General features: G+C 38.0%; 1 pseudogene; it reads left to right on the top strand.

The window, feature by feature from the left end:
• The first annotated feature begins 5,259 nt into the window (after positions 1–5,259).
• On the top strand, positions 5,260–8,792 carry LOC139824475 (uncharacterized; annotated as a pseudogene).
• Positions 8,793–19,900: the final 11,108 nt, after the last annotated feature.

Genomic DNA, 19,900 nt, shown 5'->3' with positions numbered 1-19,900 from the left:
CACAAATACAACCTTGAAGCATAGATTTTTTCTTATTTGTTTTAAATTGGTTTATGTCACTCTCATCGTCACTACTGTTAGAAAAAAATTTTTTTCCTTTTTTGCCTCCTTTTTCTGGCAGCGGCAGTCACATTTGTTGAATTTACAAAATCGGAATCTTCTAAGTTCGATGTCTTCTCTGCTTGAGCAAGCTTATCTAATGCTCTTATATAATCATCTGTAAAAAAATGTGTGTTTGCTGAGTATATATTAGGGTGTGTCATTTTGGAGCAACTTTTTTTTTCATTTCACGAATAGCATATATACTTGCAGAAAGGTAAAATAAGATACCTGTTAAAATTTTAGTCCTTAATATTAATATTAACACGTCGCTCATCGCGATTTTTTATTTTTCACTTAGTAAGATAAAAAAAATTTTATAACTATCTAACAAACAGTAATACAGTATTGCGCCACATAGATTTTCTGTAGTAAATTTACCGCTCTACAAAAAAGATCTAAGGTTCTATTAAGGTTTAATGCGAAGAAACAAAATTATTCTGTATTCACTGGCCGGACAATCTGTCTCTCTTGCCTTCACTGGCCGGACAATCTGTCTCTCTTGCCTTCACTGGCCGGACAGTCTGTCTCTCTTGCCTTCACTGGCTGGACAGTTTGTCTCTCTTGCCTTCACTGGCTGGACAGTCTGTCTCTCTTGCCTTCACTGGCCGGACAATCTGTCTCTTTTGCCTTCACTGGCCGGACAATCTGTCTCTCTTGCCTTCACTGGCCGGACAGTCTGTCTCTCTTGCCTTCACTGGCTGGACAGTTTGTCTCTCTTGCCTTCACTGGCTGGACAGTCTGTCTCTCTTGCCTTCACTGGCTGGACAGTCTGTCTCTCCTGCCTTCACTGGCCGGACAGTCTGTCTCTCCTGCCTTCACTGGCCGGACAATCTGTCTCTCTTGCCTTCACTGGCCGGACAGTCTGTCTCTCTTGCCTTCACTGGCTGGACAGTTTGTCTCTCTTGCCTTCACTGGCTGGACAGTCTGTCTCTCTTGCCTTCACTGGCTGGACAGTCTGTCTCTCCTGCCTTCACTGGCCGGACAGTTTGTCTCTCCTACCTTCACTGGCCGGACAATCTGTCTTTCTTGTCTTCACTGGCCGGACAATCTGTCTCTCTTGCCTTCACTGGCCGGACAATCTGTCTCTCCTGCCTTCACTGGCTGGACAGTCTGTCTCTCCTGCCTTCACTGGCTGGACAGTCTGTCTCTCTTGCCTTCACTGGTCGGACAATCTGTCTCTTTTGCCTTCACTGGCTCGAAAGACTACCTGTCTTGCCTTCACTTACTTATTCAAAAATTATTCTGTATTCACTGGAAAAATCATATTTGAACAACCACGTTCAAATTTTGTCGCCGCAATAACGAAATCATAGTCAAAAATAAAAAATAATGAAAATTCATAAAAATTTGAAAAAGTAAATAAAAAAAGCAATTAAAAAATACCGTAACACTCAAATTAATAATAATTAGAACGAGTCTGTATGATTTGAATATATCGACGTCATTATTTTTTAGCATTTTTCGAATATACAGCTGCCATATTGGGTTTCGTTATATTCAAATACGACGTCCCAATTGTTAATTTATGATCAACATCTTAAAATGTATCATGATATAAATTTTCATGAAAATTGAACGCAGTTTGTACGTTTTAAAGAACAAAATAGTTATTTTTTAGCATTTCACGGATAATTTGGCCACCATATTGGTTTTGGACAAACTAAAAATTTATTTTTTCCATGAATTCAATACTAACTACTAAATAAACACATTAACACATTTTCTATGACAGTCTATAACTTCCGTCGTACCTCGTTACCCGCAGACTTCGGCCACCATATTGGGGTCCACCATGTTGATTTTTTAAAGGGCCACAGCTCAACTAAAACTACATATGTGTAGCTAAAAAATGAGCCCTGTTCGAGAGCACGCGGTAGCGCGGTGTAGCGCGAGGTAACAAGACGATCACAAGTAACGACACAGCAAGTAACAGCAAATTAAAGTTTAATGGTCAATATATACACGTTATTTACACAAGTTCTTTGCAGGCAAGGTGCCGAGAGCGCGCACAGAATTCAGCACGATAATCGCGGCGAAATCTAGCGAGAACGGATGTCTTTTTGAAAAGCGGTTTAAGCGGAGTACAGCGGTCGCATATAGAGATATACTTGGCGATAAGCGAGCGGATAGCCGAAAAGGCCGACAAGCCTCTTCCGCGGCGCAGCGACGGTCTTTTATCACCTCCAAAAAGAGGCTCCCTCCAAGCTAGTTACCGATGATTTCGCGAGGGTGATTGGCCACCGACGGCCTACGTCATCGTGCTTACGTCACGGTTTTCAAGTGACGACCCGAAGCGATCGTTACCTGTTTTCGACTGCCTTGTTTATAGCATGGATCTTTCCTTCGTGTAAGCATAAATAAGTCGTTCGTACCATTGAACAAAGCTTGACCTTATTGTTGATGACAATGTTAGAGAAATTGCCAGAATGCTAATCCCGAAAGATCCATGCTATACTGAATATTACCGTGAAAATCCCATGCGACATTTTAAACGAATATTAATCATCGCAAGCGTGCATGCGCTCACATGCAACCGAAGGCGGTTCGAGATGCCAATTACCGCGATCTCAAACAAGCCCCGAAAGAATTTTTTAGGTGACCCCAATTTTTGGACAGGGGGGATGTCTGATTTCACGGAGAATGCCCCATATATATATATATATATTATATATACGAGGTCTGACAATAAAGTTAGCGAACTCATCACGGTACAATTGCTACATATCTTATTGCTGATTATCACTATTATCGTCTTCAAAGTAGTCCTCTTGGGAAGCTATACATTTATGCCAGTACCTTGTTCACCCTTCAAAACACCGGATCTGGTCCCATGTGACTTTTTTTCTAAAAATAAAAGAAACATTGAGAGAAACGCACTTTTTTATGACATTAATTAAAAGTAACACACGACGGCATCTTTAAAAACCATTTCACAACATTTCCAAAACTGCTTTGAAGGGTGAATAAGGTGGCATTGGTGTGTAGCTTCCCAAGGAGACTATAACTTTGAAGAGAATCACAGTGATAATCAGTAATAAAATATGTAGCAATTGTACTGTGACGAGTTCGCTAACTTTATTGCCAGACCTCGTATATAAATGTTACCATATTTTTGAATATAAAAAATTACTGAAATAATAAAATTACCTGAACTGCCAAAAATTTTTCCTATCGTCAACTTCGACCACTTGTCACTTTTTCATTTTTCATTTCAATATTGCTGCAATGTTACTGCAATTTTACACTGCAAGAGCAATGTGGCAATATTGCTGCAAGTGCAATGTGGCAATATTGCTGCAATGTTGCTGCAATTTTACGCTGCAAGTGCAATGTGGCAATATTGCTGCAACGTTGCTGCAATATATCGTGCTGTTTTTGGAATCAGTTGAAATCATTTGTGAAATCATTTGAAATCATTTGAAATCGGTTGGCTATATAAAATCGGACGAAATCAGTTGAAATCGGTTAAAATCACTTGAAATCAGTTGAAATCAGTAGTCATTTGTAATCTGTGGTACACCCAAAAAACGAGTAAATAACCCCTTGGGCGCGAATGTCCTATTTAATAAAAAGATGGAAGCTTAATTCGTTGTACAATGTGTACAGACCAGTACAGTTGCATTTTATTTTGTAGATAACCGGAAATCTAACGCTCGCTCCAAGACACCAAAACTTTGTTTTGAAATTATTTATGATTTGGTGATATGCACAATATGAGTACGAGCGACTGTCACAGTGCGTACATTGCTCCGTTTTATGAATACTGGGAACTGACGCCATTGCGTTGTTTACAACTTTTTCAATACTGCTCTATGTGTCAATAGAATATGATAATACACGACGTTCTGTTTTTAATTGAATTTCCGCAGAAAACCAGGCTTTTAAGGATTTCTGCTCTGTTTCGTAATAATTCATTGACACTCCTTCGTTGATCAATTTGGAAACGAATTTCAACGTGCTGTTCTCCAACTGTTCAAGAATCGATGCGTAATGGACATCATCAATAGCACTCGTCATAAGAATTTGGACTAGTGAATCGAAACCACACGTGTTTATTACAAAATACTGCTTGCATCAATTTTCCACGGCCGTGTACATTTGAGGCCATTTGGTAGTAAATGTTGTGAGAGGACTTTGAACGAGCAATAAGTTCCCGCCCTTCTAGAGGGCAGCTCCCGGTTGGCGGCGCGACTTGGCGCGCCACGCGTGCGTGCGGGCATCAGTGGTGCTCACAAGAGCCTCGATCACCGTCGTGTTCAGACGTGTTAGTTACGGTTTAAGTTACAGAGTGTGACATACTTATATATAATAAAACAGTATTCAGAGTGTATAAAGATCAAGATTGTTGTGTTCCCTGCCCATCTCATCACATTTCAAGTCGTCCCTGATTATATTTCCAATAGGTTATGGGCCCAGGGCACGATTCCCCTGCGTGAGGAACATAGCACGAAAGTGTATATACGAAGTCTGTGAGACGCCGGCGAAGGGCATAGAAAGAGATAGAAGCATCTAGAAGATTAGAGGGTAAGTAAATAATATTCCTCGTTGCTGACGAGCAAAACGAGAGAATTCTCAGTTAATAAGAATGTTCGTTCGATAAATACTGTTACAAGGAGATATAGATGTTTTTGCCATTTTTCTCGAGAAATAGAAATAGAGGTAATAATGGTAATAAGAGAATTAGAGAATAGATGTGTAAAGTGAAATAAAGAAGTAGAGAATGATGAAGGAAAAAGAAATAGAAAAATGCCGTTTGGTAACAGTAGGCCGGCGACGTGCGCGTGCAAGTCCGATCGTGAACGGCAAGAGTCATTTCTTTTGGCGCGCGGAAGTCCGATTGTGAGAGACGAGAGTCATTTTTTGGCGCGCGGAACTTGTTGCCGGGCGCGCACGAACACATAATCGATTTCAACTAACAAAATGGCATCGATGCAACATTATGCACAGATGTATGTACATGCGTATATATAAACTCTATATGAGTTTATATTTATTTGAAATCGTTATGTATCGGGTCGGTAATCGAGCATGACTTGCTGTGCGGTGTAGCTTGATTACTGTTTAGGGAAGTCGCGTAAATTTGTATGGGCCCCGTGCGTGTGCGTGATCAACCCGAGCCATAGATCTTTTCAGCAGTGCTGGGGATCGCAACGGACAGTGGTGTGCGCGTGCGGATAGCCCTGCAGAGGCGCGTGGTTTTCTCGCTTTGGGGTTATTGTGAATTGCAGTGCGTTCTATATAGCCTCATAAGCATTAAATTTTTATCGCTGAAAGAGATCAAGTGATAGAAATTGTAAATTATTATTTGTCAATACGAATGTTGGTTTATCTTGTCAAAAGAGGAATGCTAATATTCAATTGGAATTTAAATCCCGATCTAGATGGAAAAAGAGACAGAGAATCTTTCGGTGGAGAAAGAAGGCCAAGATGTGCTGGTCGACTACGACAGCGATAGCAGCATTATCACGGTAATAGAAAGAGAAAGAAATAGCGAGGAGACGGTAAGAAAAGATAGAGAAGCAAAAGATAAAAACGAGGAGACAGTAAGAAAAGATAGAGGTAAGAGAGTATTTTTTTTTGAAAATAAAGTAGTTCAGAAGAATAATATATATATGCATTCAGAGAAAATAAAAATAGTAATTTCAAAATTCCGTATAGAAGCAAAAGATAAAAAGGAGGAGACGGAAAGAAGAGGTGCAATCCCGAAAAAGAACTTGCCTAAAGTCAGAGAGAATATAGATATGACCAAAGCATGGGAAGAGAACCGTCCAGTACTGCCAATTGAAACTAAAATATTATATGAAAAGCAAGAAAAATTGGTCGCAAAAATGGATAATTCGATGCAGATGTTGGACAAAGTAATGACGAAGGCCACCGAGATGATGGAGAATATGGTAGAAGTCTTCCGTTTAAACTTAGAGAAAGAAAAAGTAAAACTTAAACGTTTAGAGGCAAGCAATAAAAATACGCAAAGTTCAGTAAAGAACAGCACACAAACGGTTAAAGAATTAAAAGTAGAGTTTAAAAAGAGAAAGTTAGATGAAACAACAGTCTGTTCAGCCGAAAAAGATAGAAGTTTAGAGACAATTAAAAGAACTTTAGAAGTGGAATTAAACAATCAAAGATTGCATATTAGAAGAGAATATAAGCTGACGCAAAAATCCAACTTTGATCTTTGGATGGATTATTTAAAATCCGAGTTAATGAATAACGATTTGTTAGATGTAATAGATTCAAACATTGAAAGTCCAGAAAATCTTTCTGAATTAAAAGTTGCTAAGAGAAAAAGTCTAGTTAGAGATATAATAATAATCATTTAGATGAAAATTATCATAAAAGGATCTTACATGAAAAAGATCCGAAAGAAATTTTAAAGAAACTAAGAGGATATAAAAAGATTGAAATAAATGTTACTCATGCATCGGTACGAGCTAGACTTTATCAAATCAAAATGAGAAAAGATGAAAAAGTAAGTGATTTTTGCGAACGCTTTGATTCAATAATTAGAAAATATGAATCATGTGAAGATGCGGTAACTCTCACAGAACAAGAGATTAGATCTGCATTTTATCAAGCTGTGTCAATTAATGTACCAGAGCTGAGAAATGTAGATTTGATTAGAAGACAAACTAATCTTAAAGAAATGAACATAGATGAAATAAAATCTTTTATAATGCAGTTAGAGACAGAGACTAAAAGTAAGATTGAAGAGAAAACAGAAAAACCTGAAATTAGAGTACAGAGGGCTGCCGCAGAAGAAAATACTAGACAGATGAAGTGCTACAGATGCAACCGAATAGGTCATATGGCAAAGAACTGCCCACTAGCGGAGTCAGAGGCCTGGTTCTGTTATTACTGCCAGGAAGTACGAGGTCACAAGGGTGATAATTGTCCGAGTGCCGAAGCTCAGGCGAACAGAGCTAGAGGAAAAAAAGGTATTTAAATAAAACCGTTAATAAAACATAAGAAAAAGGGTAGATTTGTGCAAAAAAGGCACAAAAAGAGTAGATAACAAAGGGAAAATAACCAAGATACAACCAGCTGAGAAACCTATATCAACAAAAACAGCAAATGAAGGAGAATCAGAAGAAGGTAAATTATACATGGTTAAATTAATAGAAGATAGAGATAGTTCAAAAAAGGTAGTCAATTTTACTGCAGATTCAGGTGCTACGGATCATATTGTGAATAAGAATTTTATTCTGTCAAATTTTGAAAATGTAAAGATAGAGTTATTAAATGCGCGAATAAAAATGAGCTTGCAAACATTTCAATAGATGGTAAAGGAGGTCTTTCGCTAATAACGAATGAAAAAGAAAAGAGAGTCATTAAATTAACAAATGTAATTGCAGCAAAGGAAGTATCCAAAAATTTAAGAAAGTTGGCTGATGCAGGGTTCAGTATTTATTTAGATGATAAAGTGTTTAAAGTTTACAATAAACTGACAAATAAAATAGTTTTTAAAGGAATTTACAGATGTAGAGCAGAAATTGTTACACATAGTGAGCTTCCTGAACAATCGCAAACAAACATTCAGAGCAATGAATTATCCATTTCGGAGGGAGAATTAGATGAGAGAGGATAATGTTGGTTCTGCGATTGGGAGGGAAAATGAAGGAGAGCTCACAAATGTGAACGAAAATATAGAACACAACAATGCTGAACTCGAGCAAGTCATTAAGTTGGAGGATATACAGACAATAGAGAATATAGAAGAAATGTGTGAAAGCTCAGTAATTGAAAAAGTAAAGAAATTAGAGAAAATAAATGAGGAGATGTTATGGCATGTTAGGTTAGGTCATGCGTTGTTAACTATCTAAGACAGCTACAAAAAGTAGAAAAGAGATTAGAGACAGTTAAGTTTGATAACTCCTTATTAGAGTGTGAAGTCTGTATAATGGCAAAGATGGCAAAACTGCCGTTTAAAGAAAACAGAAATAGAGCACAGAGACCACTACAGGTAAAACATACGGACATCATGGTCAAATAAAACCTAAATACTATCCAGGACAAAAGAGGTTTATAATCACCTTAATAGACGACTATTCTAGATTAGCGAAAGCCTACTGTTTGAAGACGAAAGATGAATCGGGAGAGGCTCTAGAGAAATATCTAATATCCGCCAGAAATCTACTAGGAAAAAAAGAAAAGCTATGCTACGTGAAGTCAGATCAAGGCAAGGAATTCACGGGAGGTGCTTTTAAAGAAGTATTAAAAGAGAAAAGATAGAAGCCATATTTGCACCACCGTACACTCCAGAACACCATGAAGTTGCAGAAAGGTTCAACAGAACGTTGCAAGAGAAAGTAAGAACATATATGTTCGACTCGGGATTACCAAAGAGTATGTGGGAGTTGGCAGTTGATGCTGCTGTGCATGCGTACAACAGATCTCCACATAAGACTTTAGAGTACGAGATCCCGTTGAAGAAGTTTTCATCAGAAACAAGTTGTCATTTTGAACAAATAAAGAAATTCGGATGCATTGGATATGCAAGAGTACCAAAGCCTACGTCGAAATTCGACAAGACAGCTATTGGTGTGTTGGTGGGATATACTGACACTGGATATATACTATATACTCTGGTATCCAAGCACGAGAAAATTTATAGAGTCATGACAACAGAGCAGCAAGAAACTGCACTAAGAAGGATAGAAGTCACAAACTTAAAATGTTTGATGACGACTTAGAGGAAATAAAGAAAAACTTAGAAGAAAAAGAAGAAACTGGAAACAGAAAACATATGGATGACACTCATGGAGATTTTATCAAGCAGTGTGTTGATTAAGGGAAGGTAAAAGTCGAATGGATTAAGACCAAAGAGAATTTGGCAGACATTATGACAAAACCTTTACCTCTAGAAGCATTTGCGTATCTGAGAAATAAAATAATAAATATAGAGTTTAAACAAAGTTAGAGATTAATTTTATTCGATAACTAATTCTTGTTATGTTTCAGATAAAGAGGAAACTTAGAGAGGACCCGTGGATCGCTCGCACAAAGGGAGGGAGTGTTGTGAGAGGACTTTAAACGAGCAATAAGTTCCCGCCCTTCTAGAGGGCAGCTCCCGGTTGGCGGCGCGACATGGCGCGACATGGCGCGCCACGCGTGCGTGCGGGCATCAGTGGTGCTCACAAGAGCCTCGATCACCGTCGTGTTCAGACGTGTTAGTTACGGTTTAAGTTACAGAGTGTGACATACTTATATATAATAAAGACAGTATTCAGAGTGTATAAAGATCAAGATTGTTGTGTTCCTTGCCCATCTCACCACATTTCAAGTCGTCCCTGATTATATTTCCAATAGTAAAAATGATTTCTTTTTTTTACTGATGAGTTGGTTTATCTGTCGAATATCTGGATAAGGCTTGAAATATTTGCTGGTTTTAACCGTTAGCGAATCTTGTTTTAAAATTACGCTTTTTGTTGTTGCAATTGGGTTTTTCATGCAAAACGGGTATTTCGGAAACTTTGAAAGAATCATCTGTTTCCTCAATTTTATAGTATGAATGTTCTGTCTTTACAGTATTTGACTGTTCTGAGTGAAGTAACTGTGCTGTGTCATTCTCGATTATAACGTTGTGTTCGCTATCAATTGATTCATCGCTACTGCAGTAGTCACCATCGATATTACATTGCTTTTGAGCTTTGTTCTTCCAGTCTTTCACTGACTTTAAGTCTGAATCTTCGAAAATATTGGGTTCCATGTCTGTTCATAAGTCTTCGACAAAAGACAAAACATTTTCTGTCAAGCACGTTTGTATTTTATTTACGTCTTCTGTGTTATTTGACGACGGAGTCATTAAATCGTAAGACGCTTTCTCTGTCTCTTGGATTTTGGCAGCGGCTGAAACATTACCGGCCTTATTGTTATTTACATCGTTTGTTTAATCTTTGTTCGTCAATCTCATATTGTAATTTAGTATCTTGGAGCTAAATATTGACGTTGCTCCGACTATGTCGAGCACATGTTGTCTTATAAAGTAATCAACACGCATCGGTGGTTTAGGCTTCGTCAGAACTCTTGTTTTGATATCATTAAAATATCTTTCCACATAACTCGAAGACGCGTGCGGAGCATAATACGGAAGCACAGCACTAGTCCATAACGGGAATTTTTTAGATAGCAAAGATAGATTTGAATAAAATCAGGAAGATAAAACGCGTTAAGGTTTTTGCCTTCGCGTGTCTGGCCATTGCTAGACATTGCCGAAGCCACCGTTCAATTGGAGTACCGGCGTTCAATGACTTATCCCATTCTGGGATGACTTTCGAAGACTTTCTATCAATGTTTTTCGGCTCGAATATATCGTTATCGCAATCTCGATTTTCTATGCTCTCGATATCTGCCATAATTGTTTCTACTTTCTCTGTGATGCCTCCGTTAGCGATATAACTCTCCAACATTTTTCTAGTTTGTTGAGTCGATTGCACAGAGAAGCATCATCTTGTGTTTGCAGTCCTACGACGCGTCTCTCGTCTCTCGTGCACGCAGAAAAATGTTGCCCTGGAGAATTGTCCATTGATCCGCGATACGGCCGATCCTGTCAGCGTGACTACGGCGTGGCGCTGGGGTATCATTCCCACGAAAACTGTTCCTTTCCCAGTCAAACTCCCCGCCTGGCAGTGTCCTCGAATCGGATCACGCGGGAGTATTAACGGCGCGAGGCCTCACGCCACTCTGACACGCTTGGCTCTAGAACACCGTGACCGCCGGGGCACGAAGCCCTCGGGGTACGCGCTCCGCCTAACCGAGTAAGTAAGGAAACGATGAAAGTAGTGGTATTTCACCGGCGATGTTGCCATCTTCCACTTATGCTACACCCTCTCATGTCTCCTTACAGTGCCAGACTAGAGTCAAGCTCAACAGGGTCTTCTTTCCCCGCTAATTTTTCCAAGCCCGTTCCCTTGGCAGTGGTTTCGCTAGATAGTAGATAGGGACAGTGGGAATCTCGTTAATCCATTCATGCGCGTCACTAATTAGATGACGAGGCATTTGGCTAAAGCGTCGCGACGCAGGTCAGAATAAAATTTTTTCAAATTCAACAACTGTTTGACAATCCACCATTAAAGCCACGCACCGAATGTAAAATTGTTTGATCGCAGTTTGGATGACTTTATAAAAGCATTTCCATCGGCAAGTGCATTAGATGTGCTACATCGACCCTGATATATGTCGAAGGTTTTTCTTGCATTTCGTTGCTTTTTGTTGCTGCTGCAAAGCATTCGTTTATGTATGATATTACCGTTCGATTATTGAAGGCTGATTATTGAATAATCACATACAGCTTTCTTTGGCTTCGGTGCCGTGCTGCGTAACCACTATTTCAGCTAAAATTCGATTAACTCCGTCTCGTTTCTTTCGGATATCATCTGATTAACGGCGGCTGTAATGCCCTCGAAGTTTACGATAATAGCAAATAAAAATATGTGTACAGATTCTCCATCGTAACGTTGTAATTTATAAATAAGACTGCCAGTCGAATCGATGGTGATCACAGCAGAGTCTTTGTTTGCTCGGCAATACTCCTTATACGCGTAAAGTTAAACTGGAAATCCGTAAAATGTGTAAAAAGATATAGAACCGATGGCATTTATCGCACCGCAATACGTAGGATCCGAATTAAATTCTTCTATTGTTCGAATTAGATTGCGTCCATCTATTGGTTTCACGCCCAGGTCTTCATCGATGGCTTCCTTTTTAGCTTGACGCACAACATCTCCGCGGGGGAGATGAGGCGATTCTATATCTCCGGGCTTAATGTTTTCGCGTGCTTGCCTTTTTTTCGCCATTCAGAGGGACCTTCTGCTACAATTTTCTTTTTTCCTCCTTTCTGCGTTCTCCGTTCAAGGGACGCTTTACTTCGGCGTGTTTCATGTATCGTACGTCTCGCGTGTGCACTGTCATGATGAATCCCTCATTGTTGACATTTACGATAGCTTTGCCCTTGAAAATAATCAAGCACTCACGGTCTTTGGACCTTCCAATAATTTTAATATTATACCGGAGGTCGTCGGGCGACGGATCAACGTTCGCTTGTTTGAATAAAAATGCACAAGGCATTCTAAACTGCCTCCAGAATGCGAGAGCGATAATGTTTGTCCAAACTCTGGGTTTAAGTATTTTTCGCTCACGGTTCCTGTAAATACCGTGTCGCTTGGGTTTATTAGATCCCATTCTTCTTTTGTGATGACCAAATCGAATGTTTCGTATGCATTTTGATCTTCATATTGAGACGATACAGATTCATTGTTTAGAAAAGCAGAATCGCCATCAGAATTATCCCAGTTGGTTAAATTATAATTCTGCAATGGTGTGGATTCTTTTACGACTATTCCAAGATTCGCTCTGGCAGTGCTGAGAATCTGTCGTTTATCCTCGCGCTGTGTAGATGGAATGAGCATTCCATACTCCTCGCAGATCGTTACTCATATCATTTGCAAGTGTACCTTAGTTCTAACGAGCAGGGTCCGTAGCATGCTTTTAAAGAAGTAATCCCTATTTTCTTCTTAAAATGGCAAAACAGCATAATTTTCTGCTTTTGATACTTAGCTTTAGAAATACTGAGCTCCGACAAACAAGTAATAGCACGAGACGTGTCCTAATAAAACTACAGGCACGGGAAAAATAATGCAACAATTTAAAGAGTAGCACTTAATGTCTAATAACGGTTGGACGCACCAGTGCGCATTCAGTGCACATTGAAGCCGTTGTACACTGATTTAATCACTAATATTGAAAGTAAAATGCAAATATTTCGACTGATAAAATGCCCAATACATATTTATTACATTAAAACGTTTATATTAAACATACAGTTTATGTTGATTTGTGTATGATGGCTATAATGTGCACTGAATGTGCACTGGTGCGTATAACCGAATTCACTAAAACAACACTGCCGCTCGATAACACTTTCGGTTTTGACGTAATTGGCAGGATTTTAAAAAGTTTTATTAACTTAAGTTCCGTAACCAATAAAACGAGTCGTACAGCATCTAAAGATAAAGATTAAGATTTTAAGACAATCTTAAATATAAGATCTGAATACCGACCATAATCAACTATATAAAACAAAATCAAGATAAACAGTGTTAAGAAATTGATCGACAATTCAATTCGACTAGTCACGGACACAGATGTATTATGTCCACAGAATATATTATGTAACTTAATTATTATTACCTACATTTGAAAATCAAGTCAGGCACGAAACGTGGTGCGCAAATAAAAAGAAAAAAACCGTGTATTCAGATGTAATGAACGTTTCGGCTCTTTTTCGAGCCATCTTTACCATTTATTGAGATAAGAAGATTCTATTCCTGCAGAGCTCGAGGCAGAAAGTTCCCTTCTTGAGTAGATGTCGTGACAAGCGAGCTGGTACGCACGGTTATAGTGGACATTTCCACTGTGAAAAGGAAAAATATTTTTAGTCAATCGTCAAAACAGAAAGAAAAAGGAGAGAGCTCACCTCAAGGTCTGCAGCAGTCAGAGAAGTACAAAAATTAATTCAAATCTTGTTCTTTTTTACGTAGAGGGTTGGCAAATGTCATCTTCCACAGCATCTTCCTTTTCCTCAATATTATCTTCCTTCTCTGCTTCTTCTGGTTCTTCCTCGTTGTTCGAATCAATCTCATTGTCAGGATTGGTCAATGTCTCCTCAAAATGTTGAACAGTTACGTCGATTTCTTCATCGTCACAGTGATCTATTATAATGTCGATGTTTGTACATGCTTGACCTCGACAGTTGAAACAAGTCACAGAGCATCGCAATCCAGCTTTTCTGCAACAGCAATTAGCTGGCTGCAGCCTTTTGTGCATTTGCAGAAGATCTTCTTCAGAATATCCTGCGGAGCGGCTTCCTTCATTGAAGGAACTGGAAATAAACCATTTTTTGTATATTTTCAGCCTCAATCTTGAGGATTTTTTTTTAACTCCGCGCTACTGCTGAATCTGATGATAGACTCTGAGAGAGTGTTGACGTGCAGCTGCTTCAGTAGGTGGTATAGAAGCAATGTTGAACATTACTTTCGACGTAGATTTGGCGAAGCATGAAAATCGAAACTCAGCAAGAATACATTTTTGTCCTGCTATGTCAATGAAATCTGGATGAGCATCCAGATTTCCAAAAATTTTTTTAATATTCTGCAAATTTTCATCTTTTTGGAACAGTTTAATAAATTTTATTTTACCCTGCCGGAAAATGTTGAAGTGGTATTACAACCAGTGAATGCGTGAAGAAAGAGAATATGCTCAGCAACATTAGAATATTGGAAGGAAGTAGATAAATAAATCTTCTGCTCTGTTTTTCCCTTGCTCGGTTTCATAAAATAGATGTTAGATTTAGATGATGCTGTCAGTAGCACTAAAAGATCAATATCTTCGCCAACTATTACTACGGAATTGTAATTCTTCGATGCATCAATCGCAGTATTGACAATAAGGGCCAATTTCACCAACCACAGTTAGCTTAACGATGGTTAAAGTTAGCAGAATTGACCAATAGAAATGAATCCACCCTGCTTTCTATGGTCAATCCTGCTAACTTTAACCGTTGATTAAGCTAACTGTGGTTGGTGAAATTGCCCTAAGAGTGTCAGCATCTTCAACAGCTTGCTTGATAATAAATCCTGCAGTTTAAAGTTTTTTAACAACATTGAGATAAGTCTATCCCTTTTTTTTTATTCGATAGAAATTTTTTGAGATAATCGTCATAACTAGGTCTTTTAACTTATTTAAAATCTTGGATGCTCCTAGCTTTTAACAAGGAGTATACTTATAGCACTCGAGTAAACAATACAAAACTAAGTGTGTGTAATAATAACGCCGTTTACCTGAGAAGTGAGATACGGCGAGATAAAGTCGCTGAAACCGTTTGTTACAAAAAGTATCCTACTCCTCTCGGCTCTAGCGCCAAAACTATTAGTCGTAGGAAAAAACCTATACTTCCTTTTTTGTAGAGAATTGAATTCCCTACAATATTGTATTAAACTATTTATCCTAAGTCTAATGGAACCGAGATATTTGCGAAAAACCGATTTTTCACCCCTTTCTTCCAAGATGACGGCTGAAGCACACCACGAGGGAGGTCAGAAACTTAGTCTGTCATTACTGACACCCAAACAAAGCGATTTTTTCCAACTTTGTCCGAATTAGTCAATTATTTTGTCATTTTTAACGACGTGCCAACTGGACTAAAAGCACGGGGGGATATTCTCTGTATACAGGAGGCAATTTTCGGGAAAGCAGCTTTTGCAAATTATCTATTTTCAATGGCGTATTCAAGATAAATGATTAAAAGATAGATATCCTTAAACCAAGGGCTAGTGCTTGACTTCCCGAATTCTTGGAAACAGAAAGACGAATGGGATAATATTACCCATTTTTTTAATCCTAAATTCGCCACTGAATGCGCGTAACGGATGGGCCAGCAGGCCAAAAATATAATTTATCTTTTCTTCATTTTTTTGCGGAATCTGTAAAAGGAGGAGAAGATAAATGAAAACTCAAACACACCCTGTTTGGAGCTCACGTGTATATAGTTGCTGTATGTACATATTAGTTGCTAAGTCAATTGTGTAATGTTTGCCGTTGCCTATTAGTTGATAAGTTGCGTCTCGTATCATTAGTTAAGCATTGTTGCCGTCGGCAACCTAAATTTCGCGTTTAGTGACTCGCGCGGAACGTTGGCGGATCGCGATCGTTAGCATGTCAATATTTCGCGCGACTCACCCGACTCGTGCTGCCCACCCGCGGGTGGCCCGCCCAATTATTGGAACCTTTGGTACTCGCTCGCGCCGCAATTCGTTAAGTCGTCAGAGAGGACACACCAGCCTCTAACAAACTCACATTTGGACCTTTCTCGTCTGCCTGCACTATCTTGCTTGCTTGCCTTGTCTGCCTGCACTACCTTGCTTGCTTGTCTTCCCGCAATCACGGAGGGCTCGCTGTAAAACGGAAAGACGAGAACGACGAGAGAGCACCACCCGAGAGGGCACCGGGCAACGAACGGTGAGTCGCTTGCTTTCGCTTACTTTCGTTTGCATCACGTACATATCGCGAGGGGATTGCCCCTCTGGTCCTTCGAAAACCAGCATTGTTACAGACCAATTCGCGAATCCGGGGAGCGCCTCCCCCCTCCCCCCCTCCCCCCCGAGCACACCTTTTTATTACCGCCTTCTCATTGTCGTAGCGCTAAAAAACAAATGCAATAGCAAACAAAACAAGTAAATTTTCTGCTTTAATAAAGTTGTATTTACGAGATTAAATAAATTGACTATAAACTAAAACTATAATTTGTACTATAAAAAAAATATTAAATAATTGTACTATAAAAAAATAAATTTTATATAATTTGTACTATAAAAAAAATTTTTTTTATATGATTTGTACCATAAAAAAAAATAAATTTTATGTGATTTTGTACCATAAAAAAAATAAATATTAACCCTTAAATGCCACACCTCTCAAGAATCTCTTAAATGACATGAGGGGTCTAAAAGATCCCAGCATGAAAAATGTCTTCTTACTCATTGATTTTTTATCTTTAGTTATGAAAATTTTTTTCAATGTTGTTCAAGGCTTAGAAGAGAGAATAAAATGCTTATATTGTTAAAATTTCAATTTCAACATAGTATAAAAAATTAAGTAAACTGAGTACTGCTAAGTGTACAAACGGGTAGGTCAATCACTCAACTATCATCAATGGGAGCATGAGCTCCATTTTTAGCAAGAACATTTGAAAACATTTTATTCTAAAGGGTCTGGGGTTCGCTGGACCCCACGGGGCATTTAAGGGTTAAAGATAAATAGAACATCTGTAACAATTCAACGTAATATCTTTCACAAACTTATGTCAATAAATTTGAATATTTCTATAACAAACTGCATAAACACAAAGTAACAGTAATATAACTGTTTGTTATAATTTCCCACTCAACAATATAACTGTTATGTATAAGGCATGTTATATTGTAGTTACGTTATTGAGTGAAAAATTATAACTAACTAACAGTTATATTATTGTTACCACAGTATATACAGTAGCGCAACTCCCTGTCGGCACCTTTGATGTCAGCGTGTACGAAATTCAACTGCACATGCGCGAGCTAAGTAGATAACCAATCAAAGATCTGCTCTTTTTAGCTGAACTTTTTGCACCGTTCATCTTACCTTTTTTTCTCTCTAACGAGGAGAAAGAAAGAGGAAAGATAAATGGTGCAGAAGCTAAAAGAACAGATCGCATACTACTGGGGGTCGATTCTGTATCTTGGAACGAGGTGAAAATTACAAAAGTGAACAGATTTTACTAGATTTCGACAAATGAAATTGTAGATTCTCTAGTGAATTTGCTCACTTTTGTAATTTTCACCTCGTCCCAAAATGAAAATAATGTAAACAATTAGCTAATCACATAGTATACTTTATAGACAATAAAAAATGTCAGAAAATAATTTGAATGAATAAAATTATATGAACATCGATTAATATAAAAACTAATATATGCACTTATATATATATATATATATATATATGATATGTATGATCTATATATATATATATATATATATATATATATATATATATAATATATACAGGGTGTCCGAAAAATCGCCTACTCCACTTCGGGAGGTGATTCGGGACCCAAAACAAGCAAAAAAGTTCATACAAACATAGGTTTGGAAATGAGCCGTTTCCGAGTTATAGCCACTTTATGTTCAAAAATCGTAAATTTTATTTTCAATTTTTTTTAATTACAATTTTTTTTAGTCTTCCAATTTTTCAATATTTACAATTACAATTACATTATTTTTAAAGTAAACATAAACAGATATTTAAATCGAATTAAATAAGGTGTTCAAAATGACCACCTTCAGCACGATTGCAGGCCCTTATTCTTCTATCAAAGGAATTCCGAACTCTTGAAAAACATTTGGATCCCTCCTTACTTCGTTAAATTCATGAATTATTCTCTGTCTTAATTCAGCAATATTGTTTGGTGCATTTCTGTAAACAATTGATTTTACATGACCCCATAGATAAAAAATCAAGTGGATTCATGTCTGGTGATCTTGGAGGCAAAACGAGTCAATGCCGTTAGGGCGATATTCATAGTCCGTTCTCAAGGAAACGCTTAAGATCATCTTAATGAAGATCATCTTATTTAACAAAAATTGTCTTAAGATATTATGAATTCATGGTCCATGCATAAGCTGATCTTATATAAAGAAGGTAATCTTATACTTAGGATCGTCTTGTATCCTTTATCTTTATAAAGTCTGCGCTCAAGACAATGCTCATTTGCGTTCGGGAACTTTCGGAATATTCTGTTAGAACAACCAATGTATCCTTTGAACTGGACCTCCACGCCCTATCCATCTCTGACCATAATTTTGATTCAAATGATCTCTGGCAACACGGCTAAAATGCGCAGGTGCACCATCATGCATGAACCACATGTTTTGTCGTATTATTAAAAGGACGTTTTCAAGAAGGTGGCCTAACTCTTCTCTAAGAAATCGTACATAATTCTGACCATTTAATCTTTCTTCAAAGAAATATGGCCCTATAAGTTCGTTACCAATAATAATACCCGCCCATACGGTGCAACTAAACTGTTGTTGATGCCTTCTTTGATCAATTACTTTAGGATTTTCTAAAGCCCATACATGAAGATTGTGATAGTTAAAAATTCCATTTCGATCAAAGCCTGCTTCATCAGTAAATAGAATATTTTCACAAAAATTCGGATTTTCATCTATTCTGTTTACAACCCATTCGCAAAATTGCAAACGGAAAACCATAATCTGCAACAGAAAGACTTTGAACTCGTTGTACGTGATATGGATACATTGCATTTCTTGATAAAATGTTCCATATCGTTGATTTTGGTACTCCGATTTTATCCGAAACTGTTCTAACACTAGTAGCAGGAATACGCTCAAATTGTTCAGTACTTTTTCTTCCGTTACAACATCCACTCTATAGGTCTGCCCTCACTTGTTCTTTTTTTTAATGTACTAAATTCTCTCAAGTTTCTGTCTACATTTCGAAAAGATGCTATTCCCGGTACATCTCAATTTGGAAAAGACTGGATGTATAATCTTCTTGCCTCGGCAGCATTACTTTGAGCAAGACCATACATAAGATGCATATCAGCTAATTCATTAAAACTTAAACGGTCCATTGATGAATACGGAAAGATTAGATACAACCTAAAAGCAAGGTGTTGTTAAATAATAATTTGAAACTTATTGAAAAGCCGTGATTTACTTACTGATTTTGAATAACCGTGAAAACAACTGATTTCAAGTAGCCGTGAAAACAACTGATTTTGAATAGCCGTGAAAACAACTGATTTCTTTCAAATAGTATACATACAGTGCACCAAGGAGCGAAAGTAGCGTTTTTCAGACGAGTGTGAAGTTTTGCCGCCCAAGCCAAAGGCGATACCGAAGGCGTTCGTTTTCAAACTTCACACTCGTCTAAAAAACGCTACTTTCGCCCCGAGGCAAGAAGATTATACATCCAGTCTTTTCCAAATCGAGATGTACCGGGAATAGCGTCTTTTCGAAATGTAGACAGAAACTTGAGAGAATTTGGTAATTGTAATTTAAAAAAATTAAAAATAAAAATTTACGATTTTTGAACATAAAAGTGGCTATAACTCGGAAACGGCTCATTTCCGGATCTATGTTTGTATGAACTTTTTTGCTTGTTTTGGGTCCCGAATCACCTCCCAAAGTGGAGTAGGCGATTTTTCGGACACCCTGTATATATATAATATAATGTTACATTT

The sequence above is a fragment of the Temnothorax longispinosus genome, unplaced genomic scaffold, assembly GCF_030848805.1.
Source record: "Temnothorax longispinosus isolate EJ_2023e unplaced genomic scaffold, Tlon_JGU_v1 HiC_scaffold_39, whole genome shotgun sequence".
Lineage (NCBI taxonomy): Eukaryota > Metazoa > Arthropoda > Insecta > Hymenoptera > Formicidae > Temnothorax > Temnothorax longispinosus.
The sequence above is the reverse complement of the archived record's forward strand: the minus strand, read 5'-3'. Positions and strand labels throughout refer to the sequence as shown.